The sequence below is a fragment of the Cnephaeus nilssonii genome (assembly GCF_951640355.1).
Source record: "Cnephaeus nilssonii genome assembly, chromosome: 10".
NCBI classification, from domain to species: Eukaryota; Metazoa; Chordata; class Mammalia; order Chiroptera; family Vespertilionidae; genus Cnephaeus; species Cnephaeus nilssonii.
In genome coordinates, this window is record NC_137081.1 from 26,971,719 (window position 1) to 26,991,981 (window position 20,263).

Sequence of the window (20,263 nt, forward strand, 5' to 3'; positions counted from 1 at the left end):
GGGACAATCCTGACCTACCCTCTGTAGAGCTCCCTCTGCATTTGGCCAAAGCTTTGCTGGACTTGCTTCAAAGTTTGATTTCTCTCTTTGCCCAATCCTAGTCCTAGCACTTCCATTCCTCAGGTGTCAACACCTGATAAATATCCTCCACCCCAAACTCTGCTCAGTGTCTGCTTCTAAACATTATAATCCATAACAGTATAAAAATCAAAGGAGGAAAATGGTTATAAAATTGGAAACAAAGTAGTTTCTCTTGACATTTGGTTTTCTTTGTTTAATGCTATTAGGATGTAGATTAATTTATTTCAAGTCTATATCATCCTTTCAGGTGCTTATTTCTTTGAAACAACACAACTGAGTATAACTTCTATCAGCTTCCGTAGACCCAGGTGTAAGTTTTAAAGTGATATTTTATACCCCATTGCTATTGTAATCTCTCCTCCAATGAATCAGAATCATGGGTGTTGGGTATGACCTCTGTGGCAGTCAAGTTGGCTCTGCTGGCATATGGGGTATTATCTTCTTTGAAATATTCCAAGAGGATCAAAGGTAGCTCAGATCTTCATCTTATACCACAGATTATGAGTCAACCAGGGTTGACCCGAGACACATTTCATGTGTGTTTAGTCATATGGTGAGTCAGTGTTTTAGTCGAGGCAGAGTGAATAAGTTGGGGTTCCTTGCTCATCATGTCAAACCTTTAAATTCTCTTTCCAGAGAGAATATACATGCATTTTTGGCATTTTTGGCTTTGTGTGTACATCGTTGTGTGTTTTTACTCACTACCACTAGACAAATATGTTAATTTCACTAAAAAAATTTAAAAGCTTTGGCAAGCTAAAATTGAGAACATGGCATCAAAGGGATGTCTGTCTCCTGCACTTTTAGAGGTAAAATTGATATTTTATAGCTGAGAAAAGACACAGGGAGATGAAGTGGCTCATTCCAGATCAGAAACCAATTGGGTGGCAAAGATTGGACTACAATTCAAAAATAGTGTCTAATGTTTAACCACATCATGCTGCATTTCATTCAGACTTTCTTGGTTGACTAGTCAGAATATCCCTGATTACCTTTTCTGGTAACTGTAAGATGTGGACTACTTAGTTACAAAGAGAATGTTGGAAGGATGGCAATGGACTGGGCAATTTTTTTCTAAATTAATGTTACATTTGCATTGTAATGTTAGTTGAGCCATTTATTCTTTGTTTGCAAAAGATTTAGCATGTAAGTTTTCAGAAGAGCAGTTGTTCAATTCCCAGTTCCTAATGAATTGGCAACGGTGAGCAGAGCTCAGTTAAGGAGATTCAAGGAATCATGGACTTCACAGAACACAGAGTATAATAGGTCTTCAAAAAGTCATTTTTGGACAGATTTTACCATTCACATTTTATTGAACCCTGTGTATTTCTTTCATATCATGTGGGACAATTAGAATTAATCACATTTGGATACTTTAAAAAAATATTTTCCTTAATTGAGCATGTTCAAAGTAATTGACAGCAAGGACTCAGAACCCAGTCTATTAAAGTTTATGTTCTGCTACCACTACCAACTAGTAGGGTAGCCTTGAACACATTACTAAACTCCTCTGGCCAATTTCTTGTGTGTAAAATAAGAAGGCTAACATCTTACTCATAGAGTTATGAATTCTAGATGAGTTAATATTTACAAGGTATGTAGAACAGTGCTTGGCATATAGCAAGAGTTAAGTAACTACTTATAAAATGAATAAAAATAAAATATTTATTTTCTAGTAGTAATATAAAGAGGAAACACATCTTCTTTGTCACTTTTTTCTCATTAGCTATAGTTGCATGTTGAGTTGGTCAGTAAATTATTATTATTTAACGAATAAAGAGATGAAATGTTTGAGGCCAAAAATATAATAAAGATCTACTCAAGCTCATACATTTTAGTGCTATTGATTCTTCACTAGTATCACAGGGCTAGTACTACTACTGATTCAGTATGCCTTCCTTGGTGTTGTACAAACATAATTTCATTTGACATTACAGAAGCCCTAAAATGTAAGGATCAAATCTCATCTCACAGATTAAGCAATTGAGGTTTCAAAAGGTTATGTAACTTATCTAAAATCACAGCAATAGTTGGAGCAGAGCCTATGATCAAATCCAGGTCATTCTGATGCAAAGTCTGCATTCTTTCCATGCTATACTGTATAGTCTTACCTTAAGAGAGTGCTTAGTGATATCAGGTAGGGAAGACTGAAGTCTCTAAGGAAACTTGCAGGGGCATAAGAAAAGCAAAATTCTAGGATTTGATATATAAAAACTGATCTTTCAAAACACATCTCATCTCCTAAATTCCCTCCTAAGCAAACATCAAGCTCAACGATTTTAGCAATATTTCACATGACTTGCTGACATGTTTTACTGATGTCAGTTAATTGCAAAACTAGAATCTAAGTTTGAAGTCATCTGTAGTTCAGTCTGTTAAATATACTTAAGCAAACTATTAGTATTTATAAAGTTCAAGATTAACAAAAAAATGCAATGAAGGTAGTTTCCCAATGAGAAATTTGAGTACCACTTTAATGTTGCACAAATAGAATAAAACCAAGTAAAAAAGCATTGCATCCTTAGTCATAAACAATGATGTATAAATCATAATTCATAAGCCATATATGCTCCAATTTATAAATATGAAAAGAGAGAATGAGCAGAAGAGCCTGGATAAGTGTTAGAAATGATACAAAACTACCCAAGAAATCCCATGATAAGGCTAAGAATTCACTGTGTCTGGAGAACTCAAGTAGCAAAATTTTGGGAATTGACTTGCATGAGCACATCTTATCTGTTCTTCCTGAACTAAGCCTGTGTGCTGTTACATTTCATTTTACTGTAATGTCTTGTAAATTGGATTATAGTAGGACATATAGAGCTGAGTAATAACTATGATGCAACATAATCAAAGTATTGCTCCTAAAAAGCACAAGAAAACTGCTCATATTTCTAGCCAAGACCCAGGATACATACGCAGAAGGATTTTGAGAAAGAACAATGTGGCAGCTATGGCTGCCACCTGGCCTATAGTATCACCTCATTAAATAGCTCTGATCTAAACTTCATCATTCCATAAAGTATCTCCAAGCAAATAATTCATGGATAGCTGATCACATTTGGAGTCTGAATGCATTCTCCTCTGTTTAAAAACAGCATTTTGAATTATTTTCAGGGGGCAATCATTCCTTAAAATCTAAAGCAAACCAGAGACAGTACCAGGAACAAAACCAAAATCCTACTTCCTTGTTTGTCTTATTTGTAACTGGATCTACTTTTTGTCTTATTTGTGACTTGCTGTGTCTGCTTAGCTTCCATTTAGAAGCTGTAAATGTACAGCTCACTGACTATAGTATCGAAACACATTTTGTGTTATTGTTGTACAAAAACAACTCTACACAGTAACTGAATGGCAAGAAGTCAAAGTTTTAAATGTACTTATAGCAATTGACCAAGCATTTCTGTGGCTTCACAAAGTTACACCCTCATTTATTCATAAGTACTCTGGTAGGTCTTTGAAATAAAAACATGGTTATATAGAGAGACAATGGGTGATATAGTAAAAGGCCTGAGACTGGGTCTGGTCTAGAAAATGGGATTTTAGTTTCACCTATTTCACTCATTGTTTCTGAAAATTAATTAGAAGGCTGTGAAATTTAACTGATCTCAGTTTCTTCGGCCATAAAAATGGGGAGGTAAACTAGATGACCCTAAAGGACATTTTCCAGGTTTTGCCTCCCATAAAAATAAAGCAAGCAAATGAAATATGTGTTTAAAGCTGATAAATGGAACATTGACTCCACTTGCAAGTGACCCAGAACTTGTAATAAAAAACACAGAGAAGATAAACAGACATAGGGAGACAAAGGCAAGTGGAAATGGCAACTGTAATTGAGATATTCTAATTAGGAAACCATCAGGGACTAACCCTTACTTCTATCCAAAAGCATTTTGTCAGAGTTTTGTTTTTTGTTTTTTTGTAATCTTCACCCGAGGACATGCTTAGAGAGAGGAAGGGAGGGAGAAAGAGAGACAGAAAAGAGAGAAACATCAATGTGAGAGAGAAGCATTGATTGGGTGCCTTCCATATATGCCTGGACCAGGAATCAAACCCTTGACCCAGGTAATGTGCCCTGAATGGGAATCTAACCAGCAACCTTTTGGTGCATGGGACAACACCCAACCAACTGAGCCACCCAGGCTGGGCTTGTCAAAATATTTAAAACGTTTTTCTAACAACAAACTTAGGACGTAGGAGCTGACCCATTTTTACATAGGAGAAGATCATTTCTTAACACGTTTAAGACATCTTTGGAAAGACAGATTTAAACCAAGGTCTGTCAAGTCTAAACACAAAAGAAGGTTCCTAGAAGGCTGACATATATTCCAAAAAAAGCTCCCTCCAAAAAACACAAGCCAAATCAATCAAATAAGACAGAGTCTAACTCACAATCGTGTCAAAAAGCAGCAAGACCCTCTTTCACAGAAAAAAATAAAAAATAAAGAGAATGCATACTTAAGTCTTTTGGAAACGCTTCTGAGCAAACAAAAGTACGTGTGAGCTCTCTAGGGCTGAGTAGTGTGGCCACGGTGGAATGTTGTGGCAATATAAATTACAGAGAAGATGCGTGGCTTTTCATCTCATGCCCTCACCCGCAGATGTCTGTGGGATGAAAGTAGAAGTCAGTGCCAGCCCCCCAAGTCCTGCATTTCTGACACCCTGTAATCGTTTGCTAGATTCATAACCTCCCCCTCTTCATCCACCAGCCCGCCTCTTAGGGCTGGCTGCTTTATTGTACACATTTCACTTGGAAAAAAAGAAAACTCATGAAGTCACATCACAATTAATTTTGCCTCGAGAATTTCACAATATCCTTTGAGATCACAATAACCTAGAGGATATTGTGCAATTGGAGCTGGGAATTTCTTGCCTAAGTTCGAATTTTGTGTGTGTGTTTGGGGGGGGGGGGGGGCAGGAAGCGGGTGAAAGTGGGTGAACTGATCTTGCTTAAAACAATTGAGTTGGTCTGAAGGGGACAGGAGTGAATTTAACAGTGACTAGTAACCTTGGTAAGAACTTATCTCCTCCAAGTGATCATTTTTAATATTCATATCTTCTTAACAGTATTTTTCCAGGAAGTGTGCTTTTGTTTGCCCTGAAAAAAAAAATCATGCTAGTTTGTGTATGTTTTTTAACGCTGGGACATGCCTTCTGTACACTACCCTGACTCATCATTGTTAATTTAAAATAACATAAATAAGCAAATACATGATTCAATAAATGAGATGAGTAAGAAGAAAAGGGTGTTTGGCCAGCCAACCTAGTCCTACATTTTAATTAAAAAGCCTGGCTCACACACCATCAATACATTTTCAAGTGACCTATCATGAACAGTTCTAATTGCAAGCATGTCATTCACTCTTTCATAATAAATTGGCAGATTATGCTAATATTAGAAAAGGAAGCTATCAACTTCATGTGTGCCAGACAAGCGATGCCATTGATTTCATAATTTATGACATGTGCTTGGAAGAGGAAGATGGCTAAGGACAGGGTTTCACAAACAGAATAAAATGTTACAGTACGATAATCAATTAGATATAGTTGACAAATAGGTGGGGAAAACCATTACAGATTTTTATGCTTTCCTAACAAACACTCAGAGATCCAGTGCCACATTATATCGTCTTAATCCTTTCACAGAGGGCCTATGATAATAGCCGATACATGTCAATTAAGATTAGTAATTGGCATTTTCTTACAAGTTTTTGACAGAAAAAGTCATAAAGGTTCACTTGATTGGGGGTCAAATTTTCTCCCTTCAAGAGATAAAGAAAACAATATAAAATAATGTTAATTGCAACAATGAAGTTTTAATAGTCACTGTGTGGCTTCTTATGTTCTGTTCCTATATGATATTTTATGGAAAAATCACTTAGGTTATTTCACATTCTTATAAAAATGACGATTTGCAATGGCAGTGGAAATTTGGAGGCTCAAGGAAAATCTGCGGTAGATTTATAGTCAGATAGAACAACAAGACTATAGCTTAATATGCATAGGTATGTACACATTATACCTTACATTGATAGCCAAATAAAGTTGTTTGTCTTCAGTTAAACGATTAGATTTTACCCTGAAATTTATTCTCAAAACATGTGAACAAAGCCTTGCATAAAACTGAAAAAATAAAACATCATGAGCAAAAATCATCAATTTGTCTCAAGGTTTCTCTCATCAATCTTAAAACAAAAATATATAGCAGATAAAGCAAAGCTCATTAAACATTAACCTTGTACTTGAATTTAACCATTTTTATCTTACGTGGAGGTAATGCATGCACATATGCACACAGGCATATCCATAACACCCAAACACAAGTCAACACTTACCCAAAACAACAGATCATCAACTATTTCTGGAAATGTCTGGAATTCTTTATTATTCTGATCTTTATCATATTTGATAAATGCTTGTCTTATGACAACAGCTTTTTATGTGAAATTGTCATATAGTTTATCACCATTCCAACATAGTGAAAGATAATATTATTTATTACAAACGGTCTTACATGGGTAATTTAAAAACACGAAATATGATCTGTTTCCAATTGTTAGGTCTCCTTTAATAGTGCGCTGATATGATTTCATGTACTATAAAATAAAATTATAGTACTATAAAATTATTTTATAGTACATGAAATCATAAGTGTAATTTCTAAATAATTTTAAAATAAACAAATAATCAGTTGTTTTTCAGGTTAAAATGATATATATTTTAAAGCATTCTAAAATAAAACCATTTGGAAAATATTCCAATTTTCTAAAGAAATATTTTCCTGAACATTTGTGAACTTGGGGATTAAATAATTTTAGAAAGCACATTACTCATTCATCTTCCAGAATATTCTTTCTCCCTGTGGTTTTTTTAAAAATATATTTTATTTATTTTTTACAGAGAGGAAGGGAGAGGGATAGAGAGTTAGAAACATCGATGAGAAGAAACATCGATCAGCTGCCTCCTGCACACTCCCTACTGGGGATGTGCCCGCAACCAAGGTACATGCCCTTGACCGGAATTGAACCTGGGTCCCTTCAGTACACAGGCTGACGCTCTATTCACTGAGTCAAACCAGTTAGGGCTTTCCCTGTGGTTTTAATCTCACTACAATCCCTCAAAAAATTAGTTTTAGGTTGAAAGTGATTTTTGTTTTGCATATGCAAACCTATAGGATACAGTTGATAGATAAGGACGAGTAGCATTGTTCTATCAATGTCAAATTGATTTTCTCAAATTCTATTTTCATAAACAAAACAATAGTTAAAAGTAAAATACAAGTCAACAATATGTTATCTGTAACAGTAGTTATCAAATAGATTCATATCCCTAGAAGCCAACCATTATTAGCTTCATCAGTTCCCTAGTGAGCGCATTTGTAATTCTGGATCAAAGGACACTTTATAGAAGAACCATTCTTAAGTGTTTTACAAAAGCATTTTTTCCTGTTTAGAGTTATTTCATCAAAATGCATCCTGCCAGCACAATACCTTTTAAAGCTCTCTTGTATTTTTTTTTTTTAAATCCTCACCCGAGGATATTTTTCCATTGATTTTGAGAGATGGAATCGAACCCTGGACCCTTTGGTCTGCAGACCGATGCTCTACCCACTGGGTCAAACCAGCTAGGGCAATGTTCAGTTGTATTTTGAAGGTGTAACCAATGCCTTCCAGATGCATCTAGAGTATAATATTGTTTGTTTTTCCTCTCTTCTTTCTTTTTGTAAACCTCTAAAAAAACAATATTAATAACTAGCCTGAGATATAATCTTGTAAAAATATGTGCATTAACATAATTCGACAGTGCAAAAGTACAAAGCAGACTAAAAGAGTAAGGACAGAGCTGAGCAATCACATTTGCTTAGGCCTTGCATTGTGCTGAACTTTGGTGGAATAAATCCAAGATAGAATTAAATCCAAATGTTTCCTGCTTTCTTCCGTCTTAATAGCTTCATATTTCCTTCATTTTTATGTCCTCCACAGTTTTCATGTTTAAAATTGTCATCTTGGAGAACATTGAACATATTTATGGCATGTCTATTTCCTGATACATAGTCCAGTCTATCATATTGCAGTAGTTACTAGACAACAGGAGAGAATTTTGGATTTATACATAATAGAAACATTTAAATTATGGAGGAAATGGGACTACACCATGCCAACTTCAAAATAAATCTTTCCTCTTACTTTAAAAGCTATGACAGCCCTACCAGGTTTGGCTCAGTGGATAGAGCCTCAGCCTGCGACTGAAGAATCCCGGGTTTGATTCCGGTCAAGGGCACATGCTCGGGTTGCAGGTCGATTGCCGGTGTGGGGCATGCAGGAGGCAGTCAATCAATGATTCTCTCTCATCACCAATATTCCTATCTCTCTCTCCCTCTCCCTTCCTCTCTGAAATCAACAAAATATATTTAAAATAAAATAGAAGCTGTGACAATATTTGTAAAGTTACTTTTCACTTCATAATACGTTTACTCGTTAAGTGACCAAAGCAAATCAATAGTCCAAGTTGATATTATGAAGATAAAGAAAACAAAGGATCAAAAACAATAAAGGATCAAGAATAAAATATGAAGACTATGATGATAGTTAACATGTAATTTATATTTCTACAACTAAGAGTCACATTAAGAGCTTTACTTATATCTTTTACTTAGGATTTTTAACTTATTTTGGGGGGGAAGGAGGAAGAGGGAAAGAGAGAGTAAAACATTGATGTGAGAGTGAGGGAAACATTGATCAGCCTCCTCATGCACACTCCCTATGGGGGTTGGAGACCATAACTCAGGTATGTGTCCTGAAATCAAGATGGCAACCTTTCAGTGCAAGGATGTGCAACCAACTGAGCCACACTATTCAGGGCTGTACTATATCATTTAAATCTTCCATGATATGAGGAGATAGGTTTTCTCAGTCCCTGCAGGTTACAGATGTTAAGTAACTGGCCCAAGCTCACACAATTAGTAAGTAGTCGCACCAGAATTAAATTCAGCCCTAGCTGGTTTGGCTCAGTGGATAGAATATTGGCCTGTGGACTGAAAGGTCCCGGGTTCAATTCTGCCCAGGTTGCGGGCTGGATCCTCAGTGTGTGTGGCGGGGGAGGAGGGGAGTGCAGGAGGTAGCCGATCAATGGTTCTCTCTCATCATTGATGTTTCTACCTCTCTGTCCCTCTCCCTTTTTCTCTGAAATCAATAAAAATATATTTAAAAATAATTAAATTCAACCAATTGGATTTCCAAAATCACATTTTTCCCTTCTCTTTTGAGGAATCTTTACAAATATTATACCTCAGTGCTTCTGCCAAAGAAAACATAAGAAGGGGGAGAAGTAGAGGAGCATGAGAGGGTGAATGGGGAGGAAGGGGAGGAGAAAGTTTGCATGATATGATGTTTGTTACCAATCTCTGTGCAGCTTCTCACTATTGATAAGGCAGACTGGCACTTTCTGATTCAATCCCTATTATTTAGAATACCTAACTTCCCAGTTAGTTTCTATACAAAGAAAATAAATAAGAGTTAGAGGAATGGAGAAGAGGAAGAGGAAGAGAAAGAAGAGGAGAAGGAGGAGGAGCAGGAGGAAAAGAAGGATAAGCAGGGAGAGAGAAATGACCACTTTATCTGAATAAATGCATCCACCTAAATCAGACATCAGCACGATGATGCTTATGGCCTCGCACCCTTCTCTTAGTGTTCTGCAGAGGAGGTTTTGGCTCTTTTCTCTCAAAATCAAATGTCAGTGTAATGGCTAACCTACGTGAACAGTTTTTGTTTCTCAGGGATGAGCCAGCCAAACAATGACATCAAAACGAAAAAAGCTTCATGATGCTCGTTTGTGGCATTTTATATAGTGCCAACTGCTACAACAGATGAATTATACAGAGCCGTAAGAGCAAGAAATCAATTGTTTGGGCACATTATTCTGATTTCTTCTTAAACCTTTCAAGGATGGAAAAGGAACTGTCTATGACTTGGAATTAAGTGTTTCCCAATGAGAGTAGCAATTACTTTCTCCCTTGCCTCCTCCATGGAATTCTTGAGTGCTTTTGGATAATTTTGACATATGAAGAAGGGGATCTTCCTGACACAAGTTCAGTCCTGGTCCAAGACAGGGAAAATGGCTGGAGACCAGGTTACACAGAATGAGCCCAGATTTTCAGACTATCCCCTCACCCGTCAATCATTGTTCAGGTACATATGTTCAGATGTCAGAAGTCTGTCTTTTTCCATTCTAATTTTGTTATAATAGTATATGTATTCAAATACTTTATAAAACCACATCCCAGAAAATATGTAGGGGAAAATAGAGATCTTTTATCATAAAATGATCATGTTTTATTTTACTTCTGAAGATTATTCACCAAATATATTTCATCTTTTGCTAAATTATTAGAAAATAAAATTATCCAAATGTGAATTGAAGTATAGGTTTCTCTGAGGATTGAAATATGCATTAGTTTAGTCATCTATCCTCCGGCTTGGACAAAGATTTTCATCTCTGCAATGCCAATTCCTTTATTGACATCATGTCTTTAAGCTGCTAAGTTTAATCTACCTGGGCCCTTTCTTAAATCTATTCCTTCTGTCATCATCAGAAAAATGCAAACTTGTACTTGAAAGTTAAGCTGTACTTTGGAATAAAATTACATTTATAATAGACCTGGTGAGAACTATATTTTTGCAGGTAAATATGTAAAGCGTTGAGTTTGCAGCCCTAGTTGCCATCATGGAATAACTCGAACTGTTCTCCAGCCTTTGCTAAGGCTAGAAAAATGCAGTCAACATTACCTCTTTGTGACAGAGCAGTCTCTTTTCTGTTACTACAGCTCCCTTCCCATTTCATAAGTTGTGACAAAGCTTTCCCTCGGGTCTGAAGCTGCCTGACTACAAAGGAGTAGTGGAAATCTCCCCACTTCCTGAAATATCCAGGAAACCCCTCTGAGTCTACGTAGCTCTTTCCCTCTGAAAAAGGCAGGGGGTGAATGATGCTCAGGCTAAATCTAGAGAGACCGGCTATTTGCCAGAAGCCTCACTGGAGGGAGAGGGTGTTACAAATGTTGGATGGGAGCCCTGCGTTGAATCAGTCAGCCCTCACATTTTCCATTCTCTTCTTAAGAAGGATGTTCCAGATGGTATGTATTAATGTGTATTTGTAGTCCTTTTTGGCACAGCGTAGTTGCAAGATAAGGAAATGTGAAGTAAATAGGGATGAAAAAAGAAAGTCACCAGTGAAACAAAACTGGAAGCGTTTAGGTTTCTAAGTAAGAGACTTCAGAGAATTAGATAACAGCAAAAATAAAAAGGATAATTGATTTCTTTCTAGTATTGTCCCACAGCTAAAAAACAAAATAAGACCCAGACACTGCTTTTTATAGTACAGTTGTTTAAAGGTTATTGTTTTCTAAGAGTTAACAAATTTAATTTGCTAAACAATGCAAAAAGATATTTCCTTTTTGTTTGTTTGTTTTATATTAAAGTAATTTATTTTTATTTGTTTTATTGTCAGAAGTTTTACATATGTCTCCTTTTTCCCCGATTGACCCCCCAGCCATCCCCCCCCATATATTAAAGTAATTTTTTTTGCATTTTTTAATTGTTTAAGGTATTACAAATAGTAGTACATATGTCTCCTTTTTTCCCCCCATTGCCCTCTTCCCGGCCTTCCCTACCCCTCCCCAAGCACTTTCCCTCCCCCCTCCCCCAGTGTCTTATGTCTATTAGTTGTGCCTATATGCATGCATACAAGTCCTTCTGTTGATATGTTACCCCCCCTCCCACAACCCTCCCCTGCCTTCCCGCTGTAGATTGACAGTCTGTTCGATGCTTCTTGGAACTGGAGAGCATTATGCTAAGTAAAATAAGCCAGTCCATGAAAGATAAATACCATATGATCTCATTCATTTGTGGAATATAAAGAACATTATAAACTGTTGAACAAAAATAGAGGCAAAGAAGCAAAGAGATATTTCTATTGTTGTTGGTCTTATTCATTTTCTGATTCCATCACACCACTGGTCGTTTTATTTCTGGAATTTGCATGATGCGATTTAGCTTCAGGCATGGTGCATATGATACCAGGCAATTGCTGAAGATCTACACATTTTTAAACTTGAGCGAAAAAATACTCATTCTCAGTGATGGACTTAAAGGGAGCTAGGCTTGGCCTTACTTCTATAATAGCTTATACTCTGTTGTAAGCCATAGCAATACGAATCAAATTCAATAATTGATAATGCAATCATGAATTCCTCAATTTACTGGACTTAAACATGCTTCATATCTCGTCCAGCCTCCTGTAAAACTCAAATATTTAATGCTGTTGTCTTTATAGTTTCCATCCTTTCTGCTCTCTGAACCTATATTTAAGCCCTCCTTCTTGCTTTAAATATCAGGGTGTAGCTCATTATGAGACAATTCTTTTTGGGTGTTTTGTGTTTTTATACAACTAAGATTAGGGCACTGACTGGTTTTGTTTCAGACTATCTTCAAGGATGTGTGTACAGCAAACAGCCTGGGAAGACAGAGATCACTTGTCCTGGAGCCAGCTTAGGGATCTTCTGTAACAAGGAACTACATGTGCAGGTATCTCATAGCTCCCTTTTTATCACTCTCTGCAAATTGGAGCTTAAGAAACTGGCAAAAGAAAATTCCGAAACTTTTGCTGTTCTACTTCTGTGAGCAATAAACTGCCCTTTGTCTCTGATCCAGGAGTCTTGTGTTTTCTGCCAGAATTCATGAAGCTGTGGGAGGTTAACTTATTAGCTTGCAAGAAGAATAAAATCTGAGTCCCTTTAGAGTCCTTGCTATAGTTTTAATTCTTTTTCCTTATAATAAACTTCCTTTGATTGATTGTGGTGTGCATATTAAATATAATAATTCAGTGTTTGCCAAACCTTTTCTGAAAATAAAAATCCCCTGGAGAATATGTTGAATGACAGACTATTGGGCCTCTCCTGGAAAATCTGATTCATAGGTCTGAATTGGTGCATGTGAATCTTTTCATTTTTTAAGTAGTGCTACAGATAATCCTTGCCTATGGGAAGATATTTAATGTAAAACGTATATCAACACTCCAGGTAAACAGTAAACACTTAATAAATGACAGCTCCTTTTAAAGTCTACAAAAAAAACCAACAACAACAATACGAATATCCCCCTACATCCAAAAAAAAGTTGAAAAAATTTAAAAAAGTGACCAAAATATAACTTTCATTACTAATAAAGATCAAATTAGAGAACATTGCTTTGGTCTATTGCCCAGATGGGCCTGCCAATTAAATCCCTAAATTAATTAGATTTATCCATTAGGTTTCAGGTAGAACGAAGAAAGACAGATTCCCATGTGTAAGGGTCTCATTCAGTGTGACTTAAGACAAGCAGAACATTGGAAGTTTCATCATGAGTTTTGACAAAAGAAATGGAGAATGATAGAAAAAATAGGTAACCATGAGAATTATAAAATACCGAAAGTAAGAAATGGAATAATCTGATCATATTTACTTGACTTTCACTTTGATAAGTATTTAGGGTTTACAATTCCTTCTTAAGTCATAATCTTATGACTGGGAGGTTAAAGAAATTTACTAGAGATTACATGGTCAGTAAATGGGCTAAAATTCGAACTTCCAACTCTGAAGTCCTACTACACTGTACAATAATACTGAGTGATGAAGAGTGGTTATGCTAAAGGAGGCAGAGTCAGGAAAATAGAAAGTTGCTGCAATAATGGCCATGAGAAAGAACAGAGCATATAGTGAGGTTCAGTAGAAAATAAATAAAAATGATCTGATCCTACAGGGAATTTGATTTTCATTATTTTTCATTTTGATTTATTGAGACCTCAGCATATTCTGACCCAATGATATACACTAGAGTAAAAATACAATAAAACCTACTTCTTGTATTAAGTTTTTATAATTAAGGGACACAAGCCAAAATAAGGCTGCAATAGACTTGGTCATTGTCATCCAAAATTGTACATTACACATACAATTAAGACTCCTAAGAGTGATCAATTATTCAGACATGGGAGAGAAGTGAGAATCAGAAGTTTTATCAGAACTAGCTATTAGGGATTAGATAGCAAGTTCCTTTTCTAACACAGAATTGAAATTATTTAAAGTGTAATAAATATGATAAATTTATATATGATGCTTACATAAAACCAGAAATGGAGATAAAATTAAATTAAATTCATATAAATCACCAAAAGCATCTCCTAACCCAGTGATATTCATCATTAACTTTTGGTGTGGGAAAACCAAGAGCCAAAGTACTTTTTTTATGCAAAGAGGCATCTTAAGTGGTCATCATTAAGGGGAAATTGCATAGCCATACCTTTGGGTTCTTGCCTGTGGTTGGATGATACCTCCTTCTAGCAGTGGACCATGGTAACCAAAATAAAACTTTTTAGGGACTTTGAGTTTTCCATTAACAGATGGATAAAATTCATAGAAGTTTTATTTTTTTAACTCATTTATTCAACCAACAATGAGCCTTTCCAATATCCGGGTGCTGAGCTGGCTCCTCAGAGACCAGAAATCAGTGCTAATAAGGGATAATCTAGTAAAGGATAATCAGCCTAGTGAGGGATAATCTCTAGTATCTGGAAATGCACATGCATTAAAGTTCTTACCAAGAGATCAATAAAAAAGGTTTACTATGACTTCAAACTTCCCAGAGTAGGATGTTTAAAAATAGAAAAAGTATGTGAGTACACTCTCCTAGAAATACAATCTATAATTTGCATTGCCCTTCTTCTGGAACAATCTTTCCCTCACTCTTCCCTTGACTGACTTCTCTTTCAAGTTCCAATGCTTCTTCCTCTTCAAAAAGATTATCATATGTTAAAAGAAGCATTTGTTAACCAAATAAATCACTCTATCATGGCATTCTATTTATTTCCTTCAGAGGATTAATCATAATCTAAATGTATTTATTTGTTTCATTATTTATTACTTGTCTACATCACTAGAATATAAATTATCAAGGGCAGAAGCATTATTTATCTCCTTCACAGCTATATGCTCAACACTTAGTACCTCACACATAACAATCATTTACTACATAATTTATTGAATAAGCTAGTCATACTCTCCATGTTAGATCACTTAGGATCCACTCAGCTGCTAAAAATTAAAATCTGAAAGCCCACGGCTTAGTCACAAAACTGCATCATTTTACATCATGAAGTTCTGAGGAGAGGAAGCATCAGAGGTAACTTGGCAGCTCAACATCATCATTAATGAGCCAGGTACATTTTATCTTTCAGCATAGTTATTGTCAAGAGGTTGGCTCTTCCACAAGCCAGGTCACCTCATGTTTGCAAGATGCTGCAGCAATTCTGGAATGTCATGTCCGCACATGAACAACAGAAAGGAAAAAACAGGATTGTCTCCTACCATATGACTGCTGTAATTCAAGAACAAACGTTTCTGGACAACACTTAGAAAACTTCCCCTTAAAGGTAATTGTTCAAAGTTCCATTTTAAATCCACAAATAGACCAATCACAAGGAAAACAGGAACATGATGATTGGTTCATACCAATGGTTTCTCAAACCTTTTGATGGTGATTCACAATAAAAATATGTTTGTATGTCAAGGCCCAGTACATGGGTATACATAATTGTTAATAAAAGCTTTTATGAAATTTTTCTTGCCCTTAATCTATATAAAACAATCTGGTTTTCTATTTCATGTTATTATAAAAAGATATGTAACCCACTTATTTGATTTTATTATCTATGAATGGTTGGGACCCACAGCTGGAATAACACTGTCTTAGACCAGTCATGATCTCATTTTTAAGCTTGGCTCTGAATAAAATGAAGAAAGAGTGTCTGCTCAAACTAAACTGTGACCTGAGAAAAATGGCCTTGGCATAGGCAAGTTGCATCTGCTGGATGTTTATTGAGTTATTTTTAATATTAACAGTTTATTGGAACTTTCATAATACATTGTTATGAGTATTACATGATAAATTAATAGTAATTGCAAGAAAAACTCTAACTACATATGGCTACCAAAGGCAATACATCAATAATCAAATTAGTGCCCTAACTGGTTTGGCTCAGAGGATAGAGCATCAGCCTGTGGACTGAAGGATCCCAGGTTTGATTCCAGTCAAGGGCATGTACCTCAGTTGTGGTCACATCCCCAGCACGGGGTGTGCAGGAGGCAGCTGATTGATGTTTCTCTTTCATCCATGTTTCTAACTCTCTATCCCTCTCCCTTTCTCTATGTAAAAAAATCAATAAAATATATTAAAAAATAATCAAATTAGTTCCTAGAGCCCTATCAAAATAAAAAGGTATATGGATTTGTTTTGTTCACTTTTATTTGCTTAGAAAAGATCACCTGTAAATAAAATTATAGACTAAAATATCAACTAAGTGGGAGCTTCTCTATTTCTTTGAAGGTTATCATAAAACTATCCCAACATGCTTAGGATTTCTCTGCAATCCCTCCAGTTGGCTCTCTTGCTAATAATGAAGTGCCCTACATTGATGTTCGCTGTCCAAGGTATTCTTGCCAAGTGCTACAGAGAATGTCCACCTCCCTGATGTCTCCGAAATATACAAACTTAAGTCTTATTGGCTATTTCTGTGAATGAAGAGGTTGCCTTCTTCTATACACACTCTTAATTTTCCCTTGACTTTTACTTCTTGAATATTTATCTCTATTTTCTTCTAATATTATTATTTTTTAAATCCATTATTTCTAAATAGACACTATACATTTTAATTCTAATACAGTACTGTCTCATCTACTAGTATCTGCCCTGGCATAGAAGCAAAGTGTGCTACAAAATTAGAATTTCAGGATAACTGAATGTGACTACTCCAAGCCCTAACACTTTATTAAATTGTTTTCATTTCTATGAAATATTTCTCAAACTGTATTGTAAAAACTACCAGTACTAAGAGTATGTGCTGGGGATCTAAATTTTTATTGATGACTCAAATGATTTTTAGGGAGATAATTCACTTCTCCATACTTTAACACAGAGTAGACCTTATATATTTTATACCAGAAAACAAACAAATGAAACTAAACTAAAATAAGAAAACAAACAAATAAAAATAGTGTGGCTCAAGAGGAAGAAAAGAGAATGAAGAAAAGAGCTACTGAGGGAAATTTAAAGGATTGGCACTGCCACCAAGGAGAGCTAGGGTTTCTCATTTTTATTAATCAAGTTATTCCCAATCTGCAGCAAGCCACATATGTATGTCTCTAAATAGACATGTGCTGTGTGTAATATGTGTAATGTTCTACTATAGTTGTGTACATATGAGTATATACACTACACTATAAAATGGGTAAGCTGAGGCATGGCATATCTCAATGACATTGGCCTAGAGCCAGTGACAGATTTAAAATTCCAATGAGTGTCCTACATCCAAACCTACTTTCTGTGACCTCATATGTTCCCTTTGAGTCAGACCTAAGAATAGTCTGGATACCGCAGAGAACAACCTCTCTGCCCATGTGAAAATGGAGCCAGGGAAAGCCAGGCTCACCTTGAGAGGAATGTGGCTCTGCACCAGGCAGTCAGGGTCACTCAGCAGAATTATTTTTGCTGTTCCACTGGCCTTTCCTCCATGGTGCTAGCCCAGAGCACACTGGGCTCCGTCACCACTCTGCTCTGCCCAGAACAGCTATGCTCACAGAGCAGCCCATTGACCATATGGCCGGAAACCACAGCTGCATTGCAGGACCATCCATGATCAATTTATAGACTCATAAGGCATCATTTCCCTCTCTCTCTCTCTCTATCTGTCTCTCTCTCTCTCTCCTCCACATAAGGCTGCTACAGAAGGAATCACTGTGTCACCTTCTGCTTTTGAGAGAAATAAAGCTCAATGAGCTATGTAACAATCTTTATTAGAGCTCAGGAAAGCAATGGGCCAGACAGTCAGAGATGGGCTGTCCAATTTTCCAAAAAGGAGAAACAGAAATTTATTTGTGTGTGTGTGTTTATTAATCCTCCTCCAAGGATATTTTTCCATTGATTTTTAGAGAGAGTGGAAGGGAAAGGGAGAGACAGAGAGAAACATCGATGTGAGAGAGACACATTGATTGGTTGCCTCCTGCACGCACCCCGACCTTGGCCAGGGAACCTGCAACCAAGGTATGTGCCCTTGACCGGAATCAAACCCAGGACCCTTCAGACACTCTATCCACCGAGCCAAACTGGCTAAGGCCAGAAATTTATTTTGGGAAAGCTGACCCTAAGGGGACAAGAAGACATAGTGTGCTCTCTTCTGATAAGACAAGAGGAAAATGCAGAGCTCAAATTGCTGGTGCTGCAGAGTGGGGGTGATAGACATAAATAAATGTATATGGATGTTAAAATAGCTTATATTCAAGATAATATTAAATAATATCATAATATAAGCAAAAACAAATCAAATATAAAATTTATTATTCCATGGTGCAAAGCTTCAGCATACTGCATGGAGAGGACAGCATCCTTGACACATGGTCAAGGAAAGCATTGTGAATCCCCAAGTCATAAATTTCTTCTATGTCATAATGTGTTTTGGTTAATAATGTATCTTCTATAATTGAAAAAAGGGCTGGGATCAGAAAATGTGAATTTTAATCCTGGCTTTGCCACTGGTCAGCTATTTGACCTTTGGAAAATCATTTACTACTTTTGGTCCTTTAGTATCATTGCTATAAAATGGGGAAGGAAGCATTCTCACTATATGACCCAGGAGGTCCCTCTGTCATCATTAACACATAACATAGACAGGAGACTTAAATTATCATATTTGACCCTCATTGAAATAGGGCACCCAGCAGGAGGATAAAAGAATCATCATATTCACCTCTGGCTCCTATGTGCAATCCATCCATCACTTGAGATTCACTTCCTTAAGTCAATAACATCTTCTCAGTTGTTTCCTCTCATCTGTCATTTTATCTTCCTACATCTAAAATAATTATATGTGACTGTCAAAATGTATTAAGTAGTGGAATAACTAGTATAGTTTTTATGTTTAGTATTGCCATTGACTCCTGGGTGAGCTTGATTAGACATTCCATCAGCAGGAACCAATCATTTTTTTATGCTCCATCCTACCTAGGTCCTGATTTTGGATATTCTGATAAAAGAAGTTTGCAAGAAAGAGATAGTTTTTATTTTAATCAAGTTTATAATCTAAGAAAGTAACATGGAGACAGACAGAATGAGCCTTGTTCAAACACATTGCTCAAACAGTTTTTAAAAAATGTTCTTAATTGATTTCAGAGCAGAAGAGAGAGGGAGAGAGAGATAGAAACATCAATGATGAGAAAGAATCATTGATCAGTTGCCTCTTGCATGCCCCACAATGGGGATGGAGCCCACAACCTGAGCATATGCCCTGACTGGGAATTGAACTGTGACCTCCTGGTTTATAGGTCAATGCTCAACCACTGAGCCATGCTGTTCAAACACTTTTAAAACCACATTACTTGTCTGGCTTTTATAAAACTTCCTGTTGGCAATAACTGTTTAGGAAGACTTTTAAGGAGAAAAAAAGAATTGGCAAGAACAAAATGAAATAAAAATGCCCCAATAATATGACCAAAGTTACTACAGAGAAATAGTTCTTAAACTTTTGAGGGCTCATCTATTCTAGAAAAACATGTATGTGTGTAAATATCAAAAGTTTGTGGAAAATGTTAAAGAATTAAATGCCTATGAAGCTATTTTTTTAGACCCAAGTTAAAAGCCTCAATTTTAGAATTTTCCAGAAAAAGTTTAAGAAAGGGCAAATCTTAATAAAATAGAACAAATTTATCCAAACTGTATGACCCTCCCTTCCCTGTTTTCCTTTCCCCTTTTTCTCCTCTCAATCTCTCTCTCTCTCTCTCTCTCTCTCTCTCTCTCTCTCTCTCTCTCTCTTCCTTTCTCCCCCCTACCCACCTACTCCCTCCCTCCCCTTTTGGTCTTCTGTGAATCAGTTCAAAATATTAAACCACCCATATTCTCCTAGACTTCATAAGATTTTTATGTAAAAAAAATAGAGATGAAAACAAGAACTTCACAAACTTTCCTTTTCCCTCTCCCTCCTGATGATGTGGTGATGCTGGACTAGTGAGATTCCCCAACTCTAATCCATGTCTTATCCTCTCTGCCTTACCCCAGAGGCCACACCAACCTGGGACAACCAGGGTATTGCTCTGAAATATGAA